Source organism: Schistocerca nitens, chromosome 4 (assembly GCF_023898315.1).
Source record: "Schistocerca nitens isolate TAMUIC-IGC-003100 chromosome 4, iqSchNite1.1, whole genome shotgun sequence".
Classification (NCBI taxonomy): Eukaryota; Metazoa; Arthropoda; class Insecta; order Orthoptera; family Acrididae; genus Schistocerca; species Schistocerca nitens.
Genome location: NC_064617.1, coordinates 311,895,215 through 311,921,916, shown reverse-complemented (window position 1 = coordinate 311,921,916; position 26,702 = coordinate 311,895,215).

The following is a 26,702-nucleotide window of genomic DNA, read 5'->3' as shown; positions in this document are numbered from 1 at the left end:
CATATTTATAGTGTTATGGACATACACAACGTACACCGCACCACAACGATGTAGCTCACAGTAGTTGTTCAAAGGGCAAATCGCCAGTATCAAAGCATGTTTTGCAACGGCTCAGGCAGTTTTGTCCCACTCTAGAAAAGATCGCAGGTGGCATGCACACCACTATCCCTGGTGGAAGTTGCCCATTGCATGGTGAGGTGTGGTACTGCATACAGCGCATGAGGCGTAATCAAAGATGCAATGTTACTCGTCACAGGAGTTGGCAGACATACATATAATGTACTGTGCTGCAGGATGTAGTGCCCTTAGAACAACATGAATGTACATACAATGAATTCCCAATAGACATAATCTTAACTGCTAGAACTTCACTTTCGTGGGTTGGGTTGGGTTGTTTTGGGGGAGGAGACCAGACAGCAAGGTCATCGGTCTCATCGAATTAGGGAAGGACGAGTAAGGAAATCGGCCGTGCCCTTTCAAAGGCATTTGCCTGGGGTGATTTAGGGAAATCACTCACTTTCGTGGATACCATTTTACCAGTGACGGGTCGTTCACACCACAGAGAGCCAGCGAAGGTTCTCGCCAAAGACATGGATCGTGTGGCCAACAGCCCAGCAGTAAGAACCCTTCAACTTACCCGTGAAAATCTCGTTTCGAAGGTTACAGTGTGGTGAATACTGGTGGAACATGTATTACACCCCTATCATAAAAGAATGTGTGCAAGCGCTGGGACCAACTGAGACCAAAGATTATTCCCGCAGTGCTGGAGTGCCGTACGTCGTACAAGTTTTATTGTTCACAGACCTGGACGCTGTGGCCGAGCGGTCCTAGGCGCTTCACTCCGGAACCGCGCTGCTCCTACGGTCGCAGGTTCGAATCCTGCCTCGGGCATGGATGTGTGTGATGTCCTTAGGTTAGTTAGGTGTCCGCCACCGGTAGCTGATGGTCAGCGAGACAGAATGTCAATCCTAAGGGCCTGGGTTTGATTCCCGGCTGGGTCAGAGATTTTCTCCGCTCAGGGACTGGGTATTGTGTTGTCCTAATCATCATCATTTCATCCCCATCGACGCGCATGTCGCCGAAGTGGCGTCAAATCGAAAGACTTGCACCCGGCAAACGGTCTACTCGACGGGAGGTTAGTTAGGTTTAAGTAGTCCTAAGTGTAGGGGACTGATGACCTCAGATGTTAAGTCTCATAGTGCTTAGAGCCATTTGAACCATTGTTCACAGAGGATGCCTCCTTCAGCTGTGATGGTGTTTTCAACTGCCGGAACATCTATATCTGGAGCGGGGACATCCCTACGCCACCTACTTCGGTGACCACCAATAACGATTCTCTGTCAGCCTCGCGTGGACATTGTCCAGGATCACCTAACTGGACCTTACTGACTGCCTCCCCTATTGAGTGGTGTAAGTTACCTTATGATCCTGTGAGATTTGCTGCCAAAGTACTCTGAGACTGTACGCCTAGTCCGCGAAAGGATATAGTCTCAACACGACGATGCACCGGCCGACTTCGATATTAATGTCCACGAGCACCTGGAAAACACGTACTCTCATCGTTGGATTGGAAGGGGAGGTCCTGTCCCATGACCAGCACGATCGCCGGATTCAACTCTGACCTTTTGTCCTCTGAGGTTAGGTCAAGATGTTGGTGTATGGAGCCCCCTTAGAAACGGATGAAGACCTGCTTGCTAGGGTCGAAGCCACCTCTTTCCTGGTACGCCAGATACCAGCCATCTTTGAGAGAGTGCGGCAGAACTTCATGGGCTGTTGCCACGCATGGACTGATACTGCCGGCTACGTTGTTGTTGTATGGCGTACACTGTATATTTCCACAACGCAGTACACTACTGGCCATTAAAATTGCTATACCACGAAGATGACGTGCTACAGCTTTTCAGAGCATTCACACAAGGCTGGCGCCGGTTGCGACACCTACAACGTGCTGACTTGAGGAGCCGGCCGAAGTGGCCGTGCGGTTCTAGGCGCTGCAGTCTGGAACCGCGAGACCGCTACGGTCGCAGATTCGAATCCTGTCTCGGGCATGGATGTGTGAGATGTCCTTAGGTTAGTAAGGTTTAACTAGTTCTAAGTTCTAGAGAACTAATGACCTCAGAAGTTGAGTCCCATAGTGCTCAGAGCCATTTGAACCATTTTTTTGACATGAGGAAAGTTTCCAACCGATTACTCATACACAAACAGCAGTTGACCGACGTTGCCTGGTTAAATGTTGTTGTGATGCCTCGTGTAAGGAGGAAAAATGCATACCATCACGTTTCCGACTTTGATAAAGGTCGGATTGTGGCCTATCACGATTGCGGTTTATCGTATCGCGAAATTGCTACTCTTGATGAACTGTGGTATCGTCTTAAAGCTGCATGGGCAGGTGTACCTGTACACGCCATCCAAGCTCTGTTTGACTCAATGCCGAGGCGTATCAAGGCCGTTATTACGGCCAGGGTTGATTGTTCTGGGTGCTGATTTCTCAGGATCTATGCACTCAAATTGCGTGAAAATGTAATCACATGTCAGTTCCAGTGTAATACATTTGTCCAATGAATACCTGTTTATCATCTGCATTTCCGACCATTGGTGGCCTATCTCAATATAATCGGTTGTGGATCCAATGTCACCAGTATCAATTACACCCTAAAAGGTTTGAGACACCCTGCATAGTTAATTGTGGCTACAGAAATAACTGTAGTATGGAAAGCAGCCCGTTGTCTCCATAGTCAGTGAACAGAAGATCTGCAGGTAGGAGCTCTTTTATCTACTGACAGGGACATTGTAGTAGTCAGGATAGCTAATTTAATTGGAATCCCTTCGAAATACAAGCGCTATGAAGTCTCACATGTTAGAGGGTGTCAGCACAGACATTCTTTTCGCTAGGGGAAGAGGAGATGAGCGGAGACATTATACGCCGTAGCTAGGCTGGCGAGGAGTATGTTGCGAAGACAGGCAGCAGCAGCGGACGCTTTTTGATCTGGACAGGGCGCCGTGGCAGCGTGGCGTCGCGTAGCCGGTGCAGGCGGCGCTCAATGGCCTGCGGCAGCGGCAGCGGCGGCTGCGGTCGCTGATTAGCCGGCCGGCTGCCGGCGGGGCGCTTTCATGGTCAGAGCCGGCCGGTACAGCTCCGGCCGTGCCGCTGCCGGCTACGAGACAGGCACGTGCTGCGGTCGCGCGCCGACACCATCGCTCCGGATCGTTAACAGCTGCGAGCACTACTGCTCTCACAACGTTCTGCGTCCTCGTCTGCATTCGCAAATTTTTACTGCTCTCGTTCCACCCAAGTCCTCGGATGCACAGGATTTTCTGACCAGCATCTCAAACGTCTGTCGGCTGCGAGGTAGTAGAGCACTGTCTGTGCTGGAACATCACACTGAGGTGACTTAAGTCATAGGACCTCCTAATATCGTGCCAGATATCCTATCGCCCGGAGACAAGCAGTGTCGTGGCATGGACTCAAGAAATCGTTGGAAGTCCCCTGCATTAGCCACGCTGTAGAGACAGCCGTCCATAATTGCGAAACTCTTGCCAGTGCAGCAGGTTTTGCACGAGCTGACCTCTCGCTTACGCCCCGTAAATGTTCGACGGGGCTTATGTCCAGAGACCTACTTGCAAAATCATTCGCTCGAAGTGTCCAGGAGGTTCTTCAAACCAATAACGAACAACTGTGGCTCCGTGACATGGCACACTGACATCCATAAAAATTCCATCGCTATTTGCAAACGAAGTCCATGAATGGCAGCAATCGGTCTCCATGTAGCAGAATATAATCATTTCCAATCAATGAACTGTCCAATTGGACGAGAGAACGCAGTCTATTACACATAAACACAAACCACACCATTGTTGTTGTTGTGGTCTTCAGTCCAGAGACTGGTTTGTTGCAGCTCTCCATGCTACTCTATCCTGTGCAAACTTCTTCATCTCCCAGTACCTACTGCAACCTACATCCTTCTGAATCTGTTTAGTGTATTCATCTCTTGGTCTCCCTCTACGATTTTTACCCTCTGCGCTGCCCTCCAATATTAAATTGATGATCCCTAGATGCCTCATAATATGTCCTACCAAGCGATCCCTTCTTCTAGTCAAGTTGTGCCACAAATTTCTCTTCTCACCAATTCTATTCAATACCTCCGCATTAGTTATGTGATCTACCCATCTAATCTTCTGCATTCTTCTGTAGCACCACATTTCGAAAGCTTCTGTTCTCTTTTTGTCTAAACTATTTACCGTCCGCGTTTCACTTCCATACATGGCTACACTGCATACAAATACTTTCAGAAACGACTTCCTGACACTTAAATCTATACTCGATGTTAACAAATTTCTCTTCTTCAGAAACGCTTTCCTTGCCATTACCAGTCTAGATTTTATATCCTCTCTACTTCGACCATCATCACTTATTTTGCTCCCCAAATAGCAAAACTCCTTTACTACTTTAAGTGTCTAATATCCTAATCTAATTCCCGCAGCATTAACCGATTTAATTCGACTACATTCCATATCCTCATTTCGCTTTTGTTCATGTTCATGTGGTATCCTCCTTTCAAGACACTGTCCATTCCGTTCAACTGCTCTTCCACGTCCTTTGCTGTCTCTGACAGAATTACAATGTCATCGGTGAACCTCAAGTTTTTATTTCTTCTCTATCGGTTTTACTTCCTACTCTGAATTTTTCTTTTGTTTCCTGTACTGCTTGCTCAATATACAGATTGAATAACATCGGGGATAGGCTACAACCCTGTCTCACTCCCTTCCCAACCACTGCTTCCCTTTCATGCCCCTCGACTCTTATAACTACCATCTGGTTTCTGTACAAATTGCAAATAGCCTTTCCCTCCCTGTGTTTTACTACTGCCACCTACAGAATTTGAAACAGAGTATTCCAGTCAACATTGTCAAAAGCTTTCTCTAAGTCTACAAATGCTAGAAACATAGATTTGCCTTTTCTTAATCTCTTTTCTAAGATAAGTCGTAAGTCAGTATTGCCTCACGTGTGCAACATTTCTACGGAACCCACCATTATGGAGCCACATAATCAGCTTACGCAGTGCCTTGTTTGTAACACTATAGCTCGAAGGCTCTACTGATTTATTTTGCCTTTTTGTTTTACTTAACATTCTGTAGTTAAACTGTCGTAAATAATATTTGACTGTATCGATATTATAAGGGTGTTTACTTTTTTCTTTGTAAAAACTTTGATGCCCTGTTATAAACATATGCAATGTATGCCTTACATGGAGGGAGACAAAACTTATCATATATAACTGAAATTTTGGCGAATAATTTTTTGTAGAAATGTCAAAATGTGCAAATGATCCATTTTATTTCATATGTTTCGTTGCTGTTATGTAATTGCTGATACTCACTTAGTGTTCTCAGTTCTTTATATGTATAAAAGGTGCTGTGGTTACCCTCGGGAACGGAATCGAGCAGCGCGCGCAAAATGTGGTTGTCATGGATAGAGAGGTGGAACTAAGAGTTAGTTGGGGACGAGCTACCAAACTGACAACAGCTTACGTAAAAGTCGTGTATTGTGCTGGTGCCGATAGAGGTTTTTTGTGCCGTTTTCCAATGTGCCACAACCTCAGATGGATGTGTAAATAGCTGGCTCTATTCCGGACATGATACTTATTAGTCTGAGGATCGTCGCTACCAAGAAATGACAGAGTCCAGCATTTCTATCTGCAAATCCATCTACCAATATGCACTCGCCACCACATTGCGCAATCACTGTAACGGAATGGAGGAATTGTAGATATGTAAAGCTTATTGGATGTTTTACTGTGCTCAAACATATACCTGAATCTATGTACCCACCTTGATTTTTTCCTTATCACAACACCTCTCAGGTTCCTCTCCGTTTTAACTATGATTACCGAGTGTCCTTATTGTGGAAAAATGAAAGTCTCAAAGCCAAATTAAGTAATGTTGTTTGATATTTGGTAATAAGGGAGTATTCTTATTTACCATGTATTTGGTAAAATTGTGGGAGGTAGTAAATGTAGCTTTGTGAAAGCCCCCAGTGATTGAAACAGTCCAATTTAAAGTTTCGTGGACTTTCAAAGTTACCTATTTGATCATTGACTTTAAAGTAAAAGACTGTGGTAATAAAGACAGACAATAAACCATCTTGAGGTTAGTTCCTAAAGTAAATATTACTAAAGTTTTGCTTGAAATGTTCTTAGTAAACAATTATTTTGCAGTCTATTGAAATAGTGCAGAACGGTGAGTCATTGTTTTATAACTATGTCAATTTGTGTCTCATTGCAGTAAAAGTTAAAAACTATCACTGTTGAAAGTTATATACCTATATTTGCTAAATTATTGATCCTCAAATGTGTTGAAAATGCTTATTACCAGTGCAACAGGATCCATAATTTGTCTGTTGTGCTCACTGATAGAAAATTATTGACAGAAAGATCATTTTCTATGAAAATGGTAATTTGTTTTATTCAGAGGACAGTGAAGAATTGTTTGCTAGTGAACTCCTCTTTAATTTGGTAAAGAGGGACTAAATTCATGCCCAATTTTATAATTCTACAGTAATCTTTAATAGTAATGTTATTGAAATTATTCGGTTAGACTAAGCCCTGAATGCAAAAGTGTGTGTCATTATATGTTGTGTTTATGCAAATAGCCTTGTTCTTCTTTAACTATTAGCATTTTCTTTAACGTCCAAATCTGATAGTGACAGAGTTCATTGCTCTCTCGTGTGATAAAGTATAGGCTGTGTCTGTCCATTAAAGTTACTCATATCTATTTTATTGAACAAGAATATTAATCATTATCATGCCTAATTAGGCTGGCGACCGTTTTTTTTTATTATTTGAACAATGTTGTTTGTTATTGTTTAAATATTTACGTAATTTTGACTTTCACTTCGGGATAAGCCACCTCCGTTAGGTACATCACGGTCAACACAACAAAATTCCTTTCAGAGAGTAACACTGCACTGTTTCTGTATACCATAATTGGTCACCAATTTAGTTTCAGGACGTAAATAAAGAGCAGTGGTAGTGTTATACGTTGACATAAAAAAAAATGGAAATTTGTGGTAATATCTTGTGGGACCAAACTGCTGAGGTCAGCGGTCCCTAATCCAACACACTACTCAATCTAACTTAAACTAGCTTACGCTATGAGCAACACACACACCCATACCCGAGGGAAGACTCGAATCTCCGACGGGTGGGAGGGGGGGGGGGAAGGGGGGGGGGGAGCCGCACGGACGGTGATGACAAAGCGCCTCAGAATGCGCGCGGCTGACATTTTTGGTCCATGGCTTCGTGGGGTGGAGCCTACCCCACACTAATCCTACCACCAGCTCTTACCAACTGGTGTCACCGCGGTTTTCCGGTAGTGAAGGGTCCAACCCATACGTTCACGAGCCCAGGAGAGGCGCTGCAGGCGATGTCTCGTTGTTAGCAAAGGCTCTTGTTTTTTCGCCCGCTGGCATACCGCCTTAACGGCAAATGTCGGCTCACTCTCATAACAGATACGTTCCTCTCCCGTCTCTCATTGATTTTTGCGGTTATTCCACGCACTGTTGCTTGTCTGTTCGCACTAACAACTCTACGCAAACGTCGATATTCGCGGCCGTTAAGTGAGGTCTCTCGGCCACTGCGTTGTCGTTAGTGAGTTGAGATAGCTAAAGTTTGGTGTTATCGGAACACTCTTGACCCTGTGGATTGAAGAATATTCAATTCCCTAACGCTTTCCGAAATGGAATCTTCCATGCGTCTAGCTCCAACTGCCATTCTACGTTCAAAGTCTGTTAAACCCCGTCGTGCGGCCGTAATCACGTAGGAAACATTTTCACATGAATCACCTCAGTACAAATGACAGCTCTGCCAACGTACTGTCCTTTTATACCTTATGTAGGCGATACTGCCGTCATCTGTATATGTGCGTATTGATATCCCCTGACTTCTGTCATCTCAGTGTATTAGCAGCATCATATCTTCTAAAAAAACTAAACTCCTCCCGAACAGGCCATGAAGGCCAACCGGCACCGACCGACCGCCGTGTCATCCTCAGCCCATAGGCGTCACTGGATGCGGATATGGAGGAGCATGTGGTCAGCACACCGTTCTCCCAGCCGTATGTCAGTTTTCGAGACCGAAGTCGCTACATCTCAATCAAGCAGCCCCTCAGTTTGCCGCACAAGGGCTGAGTACACCCCACTTGCGAACAGTGCTCGGCAGACCGGATGGTCACCCATCCAAGTGCTAGCCTAGCCCGGCAGCGCTTAACTTCGGTAATGTGACGGCAAGGCAGTTGGCTCATATATTCTATAGGGATCATGGAAATAAACTAACAGTGAGAGGGTGTGTACATGACAACATAACGTAGTAGTAGTTGTCTAGGTTTTGTTAAGCGGTGACCGACAGAGTTGTTTATAGAGTAGTTATGAACGCTATTTTTGATGTGTGCCACTGATAGCTGAATGTAATCACATAGCATATCTCAAATAGCAAATGTTTTGAACAGTTATTTACCTTGACCTTGATTATTATATTTCGTTATTATTCTTATCGACCTCTTCTATACTTTCAAAACTGTGCAGTTAGTATGTTTTCGCTCAGTCAATATGCAAGTGGGTTACGACAGAACACCGCTAACACTGAATGTGCTCTGTACAGTAGCTTGTCGAGTATGTGTGTAGGTATAGAAAGCTGTACCCTAGGAAAGGGTCCCGAATCATTTATCTGTATACAAATTATTAGCCGTTTGCGAAGTGTAAAGACATACAATGCAACCTCTGTGACCACCCTTTGATGGGGCTGCCTGCTCTCAGGATCTAAGGCAGCGGCCAGGCACCACTGAGCCGAATGGATGTCAAAGTATGACAGGTACCTCTTTAAAGTTCTCAAGAAAGGTGTGCGGGTGCCACTGACGATGTTGCCGAACTAGGATTCTTGGAGGGATTCTTTGCTGCTTTATTCACGCACATGTCAATGTGGGGCCCCTCAACGACCATGCCACATGAGAGAGCGAAACAGGAGGGCTGAAAAAGCATAAACATTTTTTTCTGCGTTAGATCACTGTCCCTATTGGTTCCACACTGTATACAAGAGCAGAACTGTAAGGAGTCAGATCAGATTCAAAGTCGTTGCAGCCTTATGATATCCTTAAGGTAGGGCTTAATCGTCCGGAGGGCAGGGGGTATCAGCAATGTCCAAGTTTGTCAAGAACATCGTCTTGTTGCTTATCGCACTGCAAACTGTCGGTTCTGAGGTGTGTCTAGAAGGGTTTCCTTGGCCACCAATATCAAAACTGCGTGATTTCAAAGCTGGAAGTCTCGGTCCTTACCTCCACTGCAGAGTCGTCAAAAGAAGGGGTGAAACGTATGGAAGACGGGGTGTCACCACCTTCCCATCGTGTGACAGGTCCACAGTCATATTGGGCAGAACTGTGGTGAAAATTAACGACATCATTAGCCCACCTTACAATTCACATGAATTCAGCTCTGGTCTGTTTTTCATATGTGCCGCTACCTTGCCGTCTGAAGCGTCGACAAGCCCGAGGGCGACGTCACAGGGCTTTCACATAAGTACAGAGGAGGCTTGTATGTGCATCGCAGTGGGAGTCAATTACAGAGTTTCAAAATTTGATACGTTTTCTTTGTGTAGAGGATGACTCTGAAAATTGGATTTTAAACAATTATACAAAAGAAAACTTGGAACAGCTCATAGAGCGATGGAAGGTCGCTCATAGGTCTCACTAACAAATATCAGAAAAGGAGGATATCAGAGGTATCAGGATGTTGTATGAACGGTATGGCTTCTAAAATGGAAATGGGCAGGACATGTCGCACGAAAAGGGACGAAGATGCATAAAGGCAGTACTAGAGTGGAGCTCCAGAGAAAGACGAAGACCACGAGGCAGACGATGGGACTGTTAGGACTGAGAACTGGAATTTGCTGGCTTCAGCTGGCAGTGAATGGTAAGAGATAGGAATGGAAAAAATGATTGAAACGGTACTTGTTAGCTTAAGATTAAAGAGGCTATACCGTGTAAAGGTTGAAGTGGCTGAGCAATATATAACAGAAGTAGAAACATTTCAATAAACATGGGCCCGTAAAAGAGCTAGTCTCGAATCTGTGGTTCCAAGTCGCCACTGACTTCAGTATGAAACCTTGTCCTTTGATGTTACCGTTAGCTACGTATCTAATTGTGCTCACATTTCACCCATGACCTACTTCACCGAGAAATGTAATGCAGTTGCAACGGGTTACATGTTATAATTTACTGAACACATTTACTTGCTAAAGCAGGCGTTCCATGTATCGTACTAGCCGTTGGATGTGAAACGTCCCCTTAGAAAAGTTTACAAATGACAGTTCTGGAAAACCTCTACGTTATTTGATTTTCAAACAGCTAAGCAAAACTGAACGTACTCAGACATTTCTCTCTTTACTTATTCTGATCAACACTAAACTGACACACAATATTTGTAGCGCAAAGCAGTCTGACTTTCAATAATCCCTACAAATGAATGGCCCTGACTAACAATAACCTATACCTTTCATCAATCACTTGCCTCAAAAAAATCTTCGTTACTCGAACTTCTGCAATACAACGAGCTCCAGTACTGCCAGCTAAATAAAAGATTCTAACTACTGAAGGCACTAACTACTGATAGGCATAGTTAGCAAATGAAAGATTTTGATAGAGAACAAACAATGTATTTACCTTAACAGTGTTCAAAAGTTATAATATATATATATTAGTTCATGACAACCAGTCTTACAAATTTCCTTTTTCTGACGGACACACGTCCAGATCCTCCGCTCTCAAAACTCTGCCATCTCTCTTCCCGTGAATATTCCAACAATGCTAACCAGCCACAGACTGCACACAGCACAGTCAGTGATTTTCATACAGAGCGCTACGTGGCGTTACCAACATAAAAACCTAAACAGCCTTCTCACAGATGGAATGCTGCACCCATCTCTGCAGTGCGTTACGAATTCTTTCAAACAACTACGGACCTTCTCGTATGTATTGACAACACTGTACAGTTTGCTGCTCTGTTTCTTCAAAAGAAAAAACGAGAGAGTTAAGCACTTTACTTGTGGGTACATCAGGCAGGTGATCTTGAAGGACTTGGTCGACCTACCAATCCAGCAGAATGTGTCGACACCCAATCACACTTCTTTCACATTCCCCGATCATGCACCACGGCTAAATATTGGACCCTGTTAGATCGAAAAAATTGCATACCAAATACATTTTACTAACTAGTGTAATATTTCATACTGATGTCAGTGGCAATTTATATTCATAAATTTGCAGTTAACTCGCTAACGGCTCTTTTACGAACCTACTGTCACAAACGTTTTTGATTCTACTATCGGATACTTTCACCTGTATCAGTTTTTGCTATTAATATCGCCTTGCATGTGTACAGCGGTTGGGTAAAGACATGGAGACACCAAAAGCACAACCGTTTACCATGCCTAATACGATGTAGGAAAACCGTTGGCATTCAAAACAGAATCTTATGCCTTTGATTCTGCGCAGTAGTGGCAAGTTCAAGTAACGATGACTGAGGTGGCTAGCGATGACCCTCCCTTCTCTCCAGAGTAGACAATGTTCCATAATATTGAGATTTGGTGACTGTGGTGACCAGGGAGATGCTGAATGTCGTCGTCGTGCTCACAAAATCGTACTGGACTGTGGAGCTGTGTGGACAGGGGCCCTGTCGTCTTCACATTATGGGCTCTGGGGAACAGACACTGTACCGTACGATGGACTTCAGCTGATATGGTAACATAACGCTTGGCACTAATGCGATCTTAGAGTAGCCATGGTGTCCATGGAATACTACTGTATGGTTACCTAAAACGTCACTGTACCCCAGCCATGTTTGACACTTGGATGTAAAATCGGTTGGAAGTTGTAAATAGGGTGCAACGAGATTCACCCTAGGAAATGACTTCCTTGCCCATAGTCCTGGTTTTGTGACTTCGGCACCACGTTTTCTTGTTACGGACATTTGCATCACTGAGGGATAGTTTTAGCACACCAGCTCGCCCTGCAGTTCCCTAGTTATGGATATGCCTTCGTATTGTTTTAGTGTTGACAGGGTTCGCGAGTGTGATATTCAGGTCTGCAGTGATTTTCCGCATCTGTCGTCCTCTTAGTTCCGTCACGTTCCTCTTCAATGGTCGTCTGTCACAATCACGCAACACGAACTGTCGCCCGCATTGTTACTTAGAAGATGATGTAATTCCGCTTTCCTTGCATGCTGTATAAATCTTCGATACGGTTGTTACGGAAACCCCACAGTACGAACACCAACAGTTAGCCAGCGTTCGAATTCGATGATTTGACCACGACTGACGCTGGCAACTGAGGACATGCATAGGCGCCGTTGGTGGTCAAATACACCAGCACCGTCTTCAGACATGGCATGTCATTCACGTGGTGTTTCCGTATTTTTGTCAATCCCTGTATGTTTTATGTTTATATCTAATTCACTGGTATAACTGCTTTGTACGTTTGGGAAGAAATTAAGTAGTAAAAAAGGATTAGAAATTGGGATGATGGTTAATAATTTGGTGGACTGAATAGTCGCTGGACGGAATTTTAGGCTCCTCTCTGCTTTGGCGATACTCCGTTAAACGTGTATTGCCCTCCTAGACATTTGAGAGGATTACAGCGGAATTAAACACTGTTTGGATCAGGCGCATTGGGGCGTGTGGCAAACTTCAGTTAATTTGTACTGGTTGTAAAATATCTAGTATGGTTACGTCCTTAATTTGAAGATTTATTTCATGTCCACAACAGTTTTTCGTAATGAAGAACTAGAGGCTGTGTACTAAATTGTGAAGAATGCATAAGGAACAAAAGATTTGTTTCAGATGGCTCTGAGCACTATGGGACTTAACTGTTGAGGTCATCAGTCCCCTAGAACTTAGAACTACTTAAACCTAACTAACCTAAGGACATTACACACATCCATGCCCGAGGCAGGATTCGAACCTGCGACCCTAGCGGTCGCGCGGTTCCATGACTGTAGCGCCTAGAACCGCTCGTCCACCCAGCCGGCAAAGATTTGAAATCACTGTTTTGCAACCACTCATGTTCACAATTTTATCTGAAAAAAGGTCCTAAGTCTGCGGTTACGATAACACGCTGTTTCCTATTTCATGTAGCCATAGTGACTGTTCGACAGAGTAAAAATAGATTACCAACATCGTTGGCGTATTGCAAAGTAATAGATACCTCACAACCTACAGGATGTCCCAGATAACACTGCCACCTGGTTTATTAGTGAAATGAAGTGAAATGTGTGAAATGCAATTTTCCAGGGATGCACCCATGACACTCACACAATGGGCGGGAATACGCAGTCCATAAATGTAAACCAACATCACTTTCAACATAATGTTGATTACGATTTTCAGGTCCCATACTCCGAGGTGCGTAGGGGCGATGCGCGCACCGCTGCGCTACGCAAAGCCCTAGTGGGACTGATTTGCCATTGCTTCCTCAAACCGTAATGGGGATGAATGATGATGAAGACGTGACAACAACACCCAGTCATCTCGAGGCAGGAAAAATCCCTGCCCCCACCGGGAATCTAACCCGGGACCCCGTGCGCAGGAATCGAGAACACAGGAAGTACGAACGCTACCATGAGACCACCTTGCATGATGTTATGTTTTTTAAATGGCAAATTTATGTTTCTTCTACGGAAATGAAAACTAAAGGTAAAATTAGTACGACAGACTTGTTTTCACTACTCTGAATCTCATACCTTCTGAAATACGCAGACTTTAAAGGAAGGCAACGGTGCCTTAGTTTCTGCCATAATGCGCAGAGCAAGCGTTGACTTTAGAGTGCAGGGAACTGCATTACGGCATGACGACATTACGGCAGGAACTGTGGCTCTATTTCCGTTGTTTTTAGTCTACGTACTTCAGAAGGCATGAGGTTTAGAGCAGTGAAACCTTGTCCGCCATCTCTAATTATACCCCTAATTTTCATTTCGTTGGAAAGAATATACATATGATATCAAATAAAAATCTTTTTGTTGAAACTGATATTGATTTACTTGTAAGGATGTGCATTCCTGCGAATTGTGTGAGCCCCTGACGTAGATCCATCCTTGACCAATTGCGTTTTTCTCGATTTGTTTCAAATGGCTCTGAGCACTATGGGACTTAACTTCTGAGGTCATCAGTCCCCTAGAACTTAGAACTACTTAAACCTAACTAAACTAACGACATCACACACATCCATTCCCGAGGCAGGATTCGAACCTGCGACCGTAGCGGTCGTGAGCTTCCAGACTGTAACGCCTAGAACCGCTCGGCCACTCTGGCCGGCGATTTGTTTCATTTAGGAAATATATGAGATGGGAAATTTAGACGGGACAGCCAATGCATGTGGGATCTGAAGAGGGGAGTCTGTCCTTTTACCACGGAGGTCGACTGTTTGAAATTCCCTCAGAGGTTTCAATTCAAACTGCGCTACAGTTGTTTTTGCCGGAGGAGCCGCTCTATGCCAGCAGTAGATCCAGCCTTTCAATGCGTGATCTTGGATCAAATGGCTCTGAGTACTACAGGACTTAACATCGGAGGTCGCTTAGAACTTAGAACTACTTAAACCTAACTAACCTAAGGACATCACACACATCCATGCCCGAGGCAGGATTCGAGACTGCGACCGTAACGGTCGCGCGGTTCCAGACTGAAGCGCCTAGAACTGCTCGGTCACACCGGCCGGCAATGCAAGATCTTTTCGGCTCAAAATTATGCAGACGGCAGGGCGTCCGAAACTGTATTCTTTGAAGTAATGAAGAAATCGTCGAAAATGAATCGTATTTGACTGACGTGTGCAGCGTGCACTTCGTAGAAACAACGTAAGCTCATAGCAACTGTTCTGTGTGATAATTGCCAGAGTCACTGCATCCAGTGCATTCTTCCAAACATCCCTTTTATCTGTACTGCAGTGATACAGCCATATATGTCCATACCAAAAAATTTATTCTTCCGTTTCTACAATTTAGGCGAATTATTCGGTTCAACTACATTGCGTTGTAATCTATAGAACGGCCAAGATAGCAGTGTGGGAGATACGATAGGCTGTGGTGTTAGGAGTAATAAGATGAAGGTGTAGCTGACACCAAAGCGATTAATTGGAAAGAAGGGGTGGAGAGATCCTATATAGCGAGAGGCATTGCAGGAAACTTTAGTCTCTCCAGGACTGATCAGACGCGTGTCAAGGCCAGTAACCTCCCAGGTCCTCTATATGGTATACTCGCCAGATCTGATTGGGAGAAGCTCACTGGTCTCCTGGGAAGTACCGCAACATCAGCGCTGACACTGCAGAGTCAGCACTGGCAGTGGGGCCTGTGGGCCCTCACCTCCCTGTCCTAGGCTCGAAAAACGGATCGAAAATATCGAGGCTGTTACTATGCTTCATAATAATTACACATCGTACATAATGTAAGGGCAGCTGAAAATGAATACAGCGAATAAACAAACTGGTGTAACTATTTAGAGCATGAAGATACCTCAGCAAAGATTACAGAAAATATAAAAGAATCTGACAATTAACTACTTCAGTTGTATATAGCTTTATTGGTTCAATCATGACCGGTTTGGAGGCTCATAAAGGCCCGGAACCGGTCGTGGCTGTACAAAAGTAGTTACAGCTGAATTTTCACTTTGGGATCATCTAATTACAACTGAATGAAACAATTTTTGTCCCATGTGCGTTTCGCCTTTGTTCTTTGCAACGCATCTTCAATGGCCTTGAATAAGTACATATTTTTGTCTGCATTATTTAGTTTACAATGAGGATGTTGGCCTGCATGAATTTTCGATCCCTTATTATTGCTGTTCATCTTATAGCTGCCATTTGACATTTTGTTTTCAGGCTTCACAGCACTAGGAACTGAACACTCGTTTTGATGTTTTGTTTTGGTTGATGTTGCCAGCTGTTGAATGTTACTCTCAACTATAAAATGTTATTTCCATCTATTGAATATGCCACCCAGTCGTAATATCATCCACGTATCTTTACCAATGTACCATTTTAAATCTTTCATCGTTGATTAGTACCCTAAACGACTGACAAAAATGTTAGAATTATATTAATACCGTCAGCTGCTCACGGGCGTTGATTTATATCAACAGGGACAGGTGAAAAATGTGTGCGTCGACTGGGACTCGAACTCGGGATCTCCTGTTTACATCGCAAACGCTCTATCCAGCTGAGCCACCAAGAACACAGAGGACAGTGCAACTGCAGGGACTATCTCGCGTACGCCTCCCGCGAGACTCACATTCTCACCTTGTATGTCCACACATTACATTCGTAGTGTCCCACCTCAACACACACATTTCACGTGGAAGACATTCTTACCAAGTCCCGTAAGAGTTCGGGGAATATGTGTGCATCCGCACAGAAGAAGAACGTCATGGCCGGTATTGCCAGAACTATATACTGATATGGATATGGTGCCTGTTCTTTCCGAATTGTCCGAAAGAACAGACACCATATCCATATAAGACAAAAGTGTTGGTTAAAGTTCCTGATATTGGGGATCCCACTGACAGTCCATCACTTTGCAGATAATCTTCATCTTCAAACTGGAAGTAGTGTTGTTCAGTTACCAGTTTCAGCACACTTGTCATTTCTGTTATTGCTTGTGTGCTGAGGTTTCAGTGGGATTTGTCTGGTAGATAAGCTGAAAGGAAAAAAAAAAATGAACTCCAATGGCAACAAAGCACAACAGAACAAAGAAAAAGATCAAATAAATTTTATTAACATATAAAAATAATAATAATAATAATAATAATAATAGAAAATGCCCAACATCCGTTTAACATTTTCAGAAAACCATCGGACACACACACACACACACACACCCACACACACACACACACATACACACACAGGTTGCAGATACCACAAAAACATTCAACATTTGGAAATAACATCCGATAGGTGGCAGTAGCATTGAACAGCTGGCAATATCAAACAAAACATCAAAGCGAGTGTTCAGTTTTACGTGTAAATTTACATATCTAGATCTAAATAAGTACTCCGCAAGCCACCGTACGGTGCGTGGCGGAGGGTACCCTGTACCACTAATAGTGATTTCCTTTTCTGTTCCACTCGCAGATAGAGCGAGGGGAAAACGACTGTATGTAGCCAAATTTCTCGTATCTTTGTGGTTCTTACGAGCAATGTATGTTGAAGACAGCAGAATAATTCATCAGTCAGCTTCAAATAGCGGTTCTCTAAACTCTTTCAGTAGTGTTCCTCGACAGGAACGTCGTCTCCCCTCCAGGGATTCCCATTTCAGTTTCCGAATCATCTCCGCAACACGTAAACGTGTTGTTCGAACCTATTGCTGTGACGACTGAAAACAATTTCAAATGGCAGTTACAAGACGAAGAACAGCGATAGCAGAGAGACGAAAACATGTATATCAACATCCACGAAATCTTTAAATAGAACTTTAAATTATTATTGCAGCATAGAAAAGCAAAAAGTGCCAGAATTATGTATAACCTGTATATAAAATGTCCTTCATGTAAATTAAATAATATAAACAAAAATATGTTCAAATTCCAAGCCAGTGAAAATGTCTTGGAAAGAAAGGTGAAACGCGCATGGCACAAAAATTGTATTTGGTTCAGCCGTAATTAAATGGTCCCAAAATAAAAATTATCAACATACCGGAATGTTAATCACAATTGAGTCTGATCATATTACACAGACGTTTTGGAAGAACAATCTTCAACACACAATCCAAAGAACCGGAACAATTCATTGAATAAAAACACAAATGATTTTAAAAAATACTATTATTTCCGTTCACCTCCCGTGACAGTGTACCGAGTGTGGTGCTAGATATACAGGGTTAGTCACCTAACATTACCGCTGGATATATTTCGTAAACCACATCAAATACTGACGAATCGATTCCACAGACCGAACGTGAGGAGAGGGGCTAGTGTAATTGGTTAATACAAACCATAAAAAATGCAGGGAAGTATGTTTTTTAACACAAACCTACGTTTTTTTAAATGGAATCTCTGGCGTAATGAATGTCGTACACGCCGCAGTACATCTGGTGTAATGTCGCCTCAGGCTGCCACAGTACGTTGTTTCATATCCTCTGGGGTTGTAGGCACATCACGGTACACATTCTCCATTAACGTACCCACAGAAAGAAGTCCAGAGGTGTAAGGTCAGGAGAACGGGCTGGCCAATTTAAGCGTCCTCCACGTCCTATGAAACGCCCGTCGAACATCATGTCAAGGGTCAGCCTAGTGTTAATTGCGGAAAGTGCAGGTGCACCAGCATGCTGATACCACATACGTCGACGCGTTTCCAGTGAGACACACTCTATTCCACTTCGTAATTGAAAACGGAAACCACGTGTGTACGTTTACCTCACCCCCCATGGTAATGTACATGTGCGTCAGTGAAAAAGACCAGTAAAAAGGTGTTAGCATGTGGACGTAATGTGCTGTTCCAGTCTCTTCTGTACCTAAGGTCCATCACCGTTCCCTTTGGATCCCTACGTAATTCGGTGCTCTCCGATACACACGATCTAACCGCGGAGGAGTGGTACTCAACCGTCAACTTTAGGTTACAATATCTCCGGAAGTAATTAACATTTTACAATGCAACAAACGGCACTGATTACGTATTTGTTTATATGTTCAGATGTGATAACAAAACTAACGGGGTTCCATTTAAAAAACGTAGGTTTGTGTTAAAAAACATACTTGCGTGCATTTTTTTATGGTTTGTATTAACCAATTACACTAGCCCCTCTCCTCACGTTCGGTCTGTAGAATCGATTCGTCAGTATTTGATGTGGTTTACGAAATATATCCAGCTGTAACGTTAGGTGACTCACCCTGTATAGCGCAGAGGATGGGAAAACTTCCAAACTACGATACAATGAGCATAAAGACGCGTTTGGATTCAGTAATGTCGACGCACTGGTAGTTGCCTTGCGCATCCATCTAATGATGAATATATCAAAAGTGCAGTATGTAAATAGTACAGGTAGAAACCTGGATGTCTTGACAGATGTGGAAATTTTAGTTCACAGCACGATGTATGGAAACATTTTTAACTAACATTTACAAGCGAATCAAGTAATTTCATTGAAAGGTTCGTAGAGATGCTACAAACCGTAATGCTCGTTGCACTGCTAATGAAGAATCGCGCCACGATCGGCGTGTTAGGTAAATATAGCATTCCTTCATACTAAGGGCTGATAGCGTATGACAGTTACATCTATGTGACTGTTGTTGTTGTTGTTGTTGTTGTTGTTGTGGTCCTCAGTCCTGAGACTGGTTTGATGCAGCTCTCCATGCTACTCTATCCTGTGCAAGCTTCTTCATCTCCCAGTACCTACTGCAAGCTACATCCTTCTGAATCTGCTTAGTGTATTGATCTCTTGGTCTCCCTCTACGATTTTTACCCTCCACGCTGCCCTCCAATGCTAAATTTGTGATCCCTTGATGCCTCAAAACATGTCCTACCAACCGATCCCTTCTTCTAGTCAAGTTGTGCCACAAACTTCTCTTCTCCCCAATCCTATTCAATACCTCCTCAGTAGTTACGTGATCTGCCCACCTTATCTTCAGCATTCTTCTGTAGCACCACATTTCGAAAGCTTCTATTCTCTTCTTGTCCACACTGGTTATCGTCCATGTTTCACTTCCATACATGGCTACACTCCATACAAATACTTTCAGAAACGACTTCCTGACACTTAAATCTATACTAGATGTTATTTCTCTTCTTCAGAAACGATTTCCTTGCCATTGCCAGTCTACATTTTGTATCCTCTCTACTTCGACCATCATCAGTTATTTTACTCCCTAAATAGCGAAACTCCTTTACTACTTTAAGTGTCTCATTTCCTAATCTAATCCCCTCAGCATCACCCGATTTAATTTGACTACATTCCATTATCCTCGTTTTGCTTTTGTTGATGTTCATCTTATATCCTCCTTTCAAGACACTGTCCATTCCGTTCAACTGCTCTTCCAAGTCCTTTGCTGTCTCTGACAGAATTACAATGTCATCGGTGAACCTCAAAGTTATTACTTCTTCTCCATGAATTTTAATACCTACTCCGAATTTTTCTTTTGTTTCCTTTACTGCTTGCTCAATTTACAGATTGAATAACATCGGGGAGAGGCTACATCCCTGTCTCACTCCTTTCCCAACCACTGCTTCCCTTTCATGCCCCTCGACTCTTATAACTGCCATCTGGTTTCTGTACAAATTGTAAATAGCCTTTCGCTCCCTGTATTTTACCCCTGCCACCTTCAGAATTTGAAAGAGAGTATTCCAGTTAACGTTGTCAAAAGTTTTCTCTAAGTCTACAAATTCTAGAAACGTAGGTTTGCCTTCTCTTAATCTTTCTTCTAAGATAAGTCGTAAGGTTAATATTGCCTCACGTGTTCCAACATTTCTACGGAATCCAAACTGATCTTCCCCGAGGTCCGTTTCTACCAGTTTTTCCATTCGTCTGTAAAGAATTCGCGTTAGTATTTTGCAGCTGTGACTTATTAAACTGATAGTTCGGTAATTTTCACATCTGTCAACACCTGCTTTCTTTGGGATTGGAATTATTATATTCTTCTTGAAGTCTGTGGGTATTTCGCCTGTCTCATACATCTTGCTCACCAGATGGTAGAGTTTTGTCATGACTGGCTCTCCCAAGGCTATCAGTAGTTCTAATGGAATGTTGTCTACTCCCGGGGCCTTGTTTCGACTCAGGTCTTCCAGTGCTCTGTCAAACTCTTCACGCAGTATCTTATCTCCCATTTCATCTTCATCTACATCCTCTTCCATTTCGATAATATTGTCCTCAAGTACATCGCCCTTGTATAAACCCTCTATATACTCCTTCCACCTTTCTGCCTTCCCTTCTTTGCTTAGAACTGGGTTGCCATCTGAGCTCTTGATATTCATACAAGTGGTTCTCTTCTCTCCAATTTTCCTGTAGGCAGTATCTATCTTACCCCAAGTGAGACAAGCCTCTACATCCTTACATTTGTCCTCTAGCCATGCCTGCTTAGCCATTTTGCACTTCCTGTCGATCTCATTTTTGAGACGTTTGTATTCCTTTTTGCCTGCTTCATTTACTGCATTTTTATATTTTCTCCTTTCATCAATTAAATTCAATATTTCTTCTGTTACCCAAGGATTTCTATTAGCCCTCGTCTTTTTACCTTTGCTGCCTTCTATGTGACTGACGACAGATAATCCTTGACTAGTTTCGTATGTGAATCTTTGGTTGGTAGCTACCTCGCTGTTTGTGATTTCCCTAAATCACTCCAGGCAAATGCCGGGATGGTTCCTCTGAAAGGGCACGGCCGACTTCCTTCCCCATCCTTCCCTAATCCGATGAGACCGATAACCACGCTGTCTGGTCTCCTTCCCCAAACCAACCAACCAACCTACCTCGCTGTTTAAACATGAGGTGATTCAGCTGAACTGCAGATGTTTGTGTAGTGTCCGCGTTAGTCTCGGTAGATCAGCCGGGCAGGAAAACAAGCTACTAGTAACTGTGAGGAGCACTAGCGACCGAGGTGGCTGCACAGTTCAGCGTACTGAGTGGTCACAATGGAGATGCCCGACGAGAGGTATGCAAGGGTAAGTAAACGAAGGGCACTTGCTTTGAAAAATTTTAATATTTCTGCGAATTGATTTTAGTTTTTATCATTGAATCAGCTTGTGGCTGATCCGGTTTATTCTCCGACATTGTTAACTTAGAACCGCGGCCTCGCTTCAATCGAACTGTCTGAAGTTAAAGTTTCTGTTAGTTTTAGTAGTACAGTTAAGACCCACAGGTTAATAAAGAATCGTTGTTGGTGATGGTAGACGAACGTGAGACGTAGTTTCATTGGAATAGCACATCTAGGTGAGGAGCACCCTTGTCTGGGGAAAACAAACTAAGGAAATCGAGGATGGGCTGTGCCAAAGTTAAATCAGACATCTTTCACATTATACGAGACTGCTGACTATATATATATATATATATATATATATATATATATATATATATATATATATATATATATATATATATATATATATAATCTCAAAGAGGAAGTGAACAAGTGAGGGCTCTTAATTCAGGCACGATGTTAAGAACAAATAAAAAAAAGGCGCAGACACTCTGCAATGTTATTCAAATCTTTTGGCATAAGATAGCCTCTAGAACTTACAAGGATCGGCTTAAGACCATTGAGTTATCAAGAACCGGTAATTCCGGGCACAAAGCAATTAGTACCTGGGCCTTTTTAAATACTGAAGTTTTCGACTGAGCGGATCCTTTTTTACAAATATAAATAAAACAGAAATACAAAGTCTCTGACCAAAGCCAGATGTAGGTTTTAAGTAATAATACTTGGAAAAGTACGGCACAGTGCCCAAATAAATTACAACCAAATGATAGATTGAGATTCAGTTTAAATTCTACTGTGTGACCGATTGACTAGAAAAATACAGAAATCTTTTAAAGGGGAAACAACAATGTACAAACTTTAAAAGCAAAAGAAACAGCACTATAGACAGTAAGTGGCAATATTTCAAAGTGTACGGCACAGTGGCCAATTAAATTTCGAATGGCAGGCTAAGCTTTAAAGCTGTGGTCGGCACAGGGACCGAACGGCTGAGAAGCAACTTACATCAAGATCAAATAGAAACAAGTAATGCTTTTAACGCAAATATATTTTGAACAGAGTGGTGGTATAAGTTTTAAAGTAAATTCGTCCCAGAGGTCGACTAACAGAAAGCAGATGACAAGCAAGTAAAACCTCCTAAAGGCTCAGGGCATGCCACACTGTAATTACAAATAGACCAACAGTTCTAATTATTAAGTTGCACTCCGTATAGTTTTAAGCAAGTAATCTTTGGAGTTTACTCAATTGGAGCTTGATGTTTTAAAATTAGCACCTCTCTCCAGCCTAATAACAACCTCCGAGGAAACAGATACAGATTATACTTTAAAAATATGTAACTTTCAAAGGTGTACAGCTGTTCTGAGGGTCCCCGCATCGGCGTCCCATTCAAAAGCCCCAAGTTTGTTGTTGGCTCCAATAAGACCAAAACAAGCATGTTGGCCGCCACGCCCGTAACACTGAAACACACTAAAAGTGCATCATAGTTTGGTGCTATTATTTATCAGTATCACACTCACAGTAAGACACGTAAGCGGACTAGAACTACAGGTACAAAGGCAGCATAGTCTGTAACAATCAAAGAAAACACCAGAGAAAACACAGGCTCACTAGAACTCATGAACATTGCTGAGAATACATCGAAAGATGGGAAGCAGTTAACGACCGTCTTCATCCAAGAGCACCAAAACACGAAGTTTCGAGGACAGGAACGGTGGGAATGGGGTAATGTCACATTTTTAGAGACCGAAAATGGGAGTTTCCGCTACTAGGAGAAATCAACCGACGCTTCCACGAAACCAGTCGTTCCGAAGAAACAGTCTGAATTGGTTTGACACTACTAAGGTCTCACATTCACGTGCTTACATATGTGTTGGCGAGCAGCAAACGCCAGGCAAAATCACAAAGTCGCCAAGAGAAAATCATATGCTCAGTGGCATTCACACCAATCTGCGCGCGCTCGGTCCCGGTGGAAAATTGACTCCAAGACTCGTCGGGATCACGTCTCTAGTACGCTCCCGGACCTCAGACGGCCTCCGTCCCAAACACCTTCTTCCCCCCTTTTCCGCTCCCTTCACAGAGCATGAGGCGGTCGCAGCGCCCACTAACCCGTCAGCACCCTCTACGAAACTCAACATGAAGCCACCAACTCGGGATGACGAGGCGGCAATTCAAACACGAATGCACCGGTGCAGCTCATTCATTATCCCCGAAAAAACTACTGCGGTGGTTGGGAACGCCGTCACAGTAGAAGAAAGGTTTATCCCCGAAGAATAGATTCCATAGGAAGTTCGGCTCTGCTATACCCCTGGATAATCCTTGAGTAAAACGAAAATCTGGCTTGAAAATCATTTAACCACAATGCTTGCACACGTTGTTTACGATAGGCGTGTAACTGCTACTCTAACAGTACATTCCACAAAGTATTTTTCGCAAAGTCGATTTCATAAGAGTATCTTAGGGTGTTTACTGATGAATCTCCCTCCCCATCATTATATTCTCAAATTCTACGGCGCGAACAGTTTTTTGACGAGGATCGAGAACGAACAATTTTTTGTCAATTTTTATCTTGGGCACCTCTCTACTGTCTGAAACAATCCACTTTACTGTAAGTCTCCATAGTCGTAAATTTATTGCTGTGTAGGGGGCCTGTAACGAAATCGTTCAGCTCTGTGGGCTCTGCATGCTTGTCCACTATACACTAAATGCATCTCCACTGCCGGCCTCTGTGACCGAGCGGTTCTAGGCGCTTCAGTCCGGAACCGCGCTGTTGCTACGGTCGCAGGTTCGAATCCTGCCTCGGGCATGGATGTGTGTGATTTCCTTAGGTTAGTGAGGTTTAAGTAGTTCTAAGTCTAGGGGACTGATGACCTCTGGTATTAAGTCCTATAATGCTTAGAGCCATTTGAACCATCTGAGCATCTCCACAAGTTGCTAGAACGAGTAGTACGCTAGCAGGCAACTATGAACTGTAAACAGTGGTCTACTTCACCGTCGACGCATCTAGGAACACAATATATTGTATTTCAAGTAGATACAAGTCAAGCAGGCAGTTTTCCACTATGATACAAAACCGGTTTACTATAGGAGCCTGATCCGTACTGCTCATTAAAGGTCTCGTACTTTATGAAATATTCATTCACGATCATTGTTTTTTCATTACAAAGTATTGAGAATTTATCTGTGTATTTTTAACACAAAACGTTTGAGGAATCTATGCACAAACCTCTAGCTGTACCAACGGAATTTGAGTTAGAATCCAACGTAAGGAATTTTACCTTACATGTTAATCTCTTTTCTCGAGACGAACAGACTATTGCTACCGTCGTGATTGCTTCCGTAATCTCCGGTGACCACGCTCCCAACCGTCAGCTGCAAGAAGTTGTTTCCGCATTTTAACATAAACGTGTCATCATTCTTCAGATTGACTTGATGCGACCATCCACGATTCCTCCTCCTGGCCGTCCTCTTCATTTGAGAGCAGCCCTCACGCTCAACGTCCTCAACTGTTTGTTGAATGTATCCCAGTTTGTGATACCTGAAAGACATCTGCTGTTGCGCGAAATGCCTTTCACACTGCGTGGTTTGTGCGCGCGACTACAGACGCTTCTCTGCCTCATTGATCTGTTTTCCCTTTATCCGTCTGCTGGGAAAGTACATCTCTGAGCGGAAGCTGAGTTTTGTCTCGACACGCGGTGCCAACTTCGACGGGAGTCAGCCAATAGGGAAGCCTGACGGCAGAACTAGTTCGGAAGGGCACGTGGTCGTCACATGAAGTACACTGTTGCCTTGCTCCTCGTTGCCGTGCTGATCTGCTGAATAGTATAGGCGCTTTATCTCGTGATGGTGAAGTGAGCACGCTCATCCGACGGCTTTCTGGCGTTTGGTGACATTGTAACCGGCCTGTACATTTGTTTACGCGATTGTACGTTAAGAGGCTTTTCAGATTCCTTTCCACAATACATTTTACAGTTATGGTTAAGTTGGGCCTATATGATTTCTAATTGTTGAGAACACTTGAGGATAAATATTGTTTCTATTCAAGCATTCCAAATTTGAAGTGGCGTATCTTATGGCCCTTCCTTTCGTTAAGTAATCTTTCATGCTTTAATGCTAATGTATGGCAATTTTCTTTCTCTGTTGTATGACACTAAATACGTCATCTTCTATTCAGAGATTGAGGGTTAAATTACATTTGAGCAAAATTTGGGATTTCTACGAGACTATTATCACCCCCTTTGTTCAATTTGACTTTTCACGTGTTCTGTGACTCCACACGAATTTATGCAACAACTATTTTCTCCAAACGTATCACGTTCATTTTAATTGTTTTTGAAATTTATGAGGAATGAAGCACAGATTGGATTTTTAGCTACGCAGGTAAGCTAGTGCTGCTGTTGAACTTCGAGACACTTGCTAGCGGAGGTGGAGACATCAAAATAAATTCTACTACCACATAAGCTTAGTTTCCTCAGATTTTTATTATCACCTGGTGTAGGGCACAGATTGCAAGAAAACATTTACGTTCCACACAGCGTATCTGTAAGACGCAGTATCTCTTACACACGTCGTACTAACTGCACGACATCTACACACCGATTCTAGTTTGTTTTGATTTGGTTAACTCTGGTTAATCCACTGTTTTTATTGCTCTGTTGGGCTTTGCGGAAACCCTTACCACTTATTCTCCAATCAGAAACATACAAATTTATAGTAGCCATACACATAAATAAATATGTACATATATATACACAAATTGTATTTATATTACATGTGCCCAGTACTTCGCAATCTCCAAGGCGCTTGGAGTGGCTTGCAGGAGATCAATCTTCGTGCAGGATGTAGGGCACAAAAGGCACTGGAGCATGTGGCTTCTGGTTTGTTCTTGTCCACAGTCACAGGGCGTATCTTCTGTTATGAAGCCCCAACTCTTCAGGTTGTCCCTGGATCGTCCAACTCCTGATCGTAATCTGTTTAAAGATTTCCACACCAGCCAGCTCT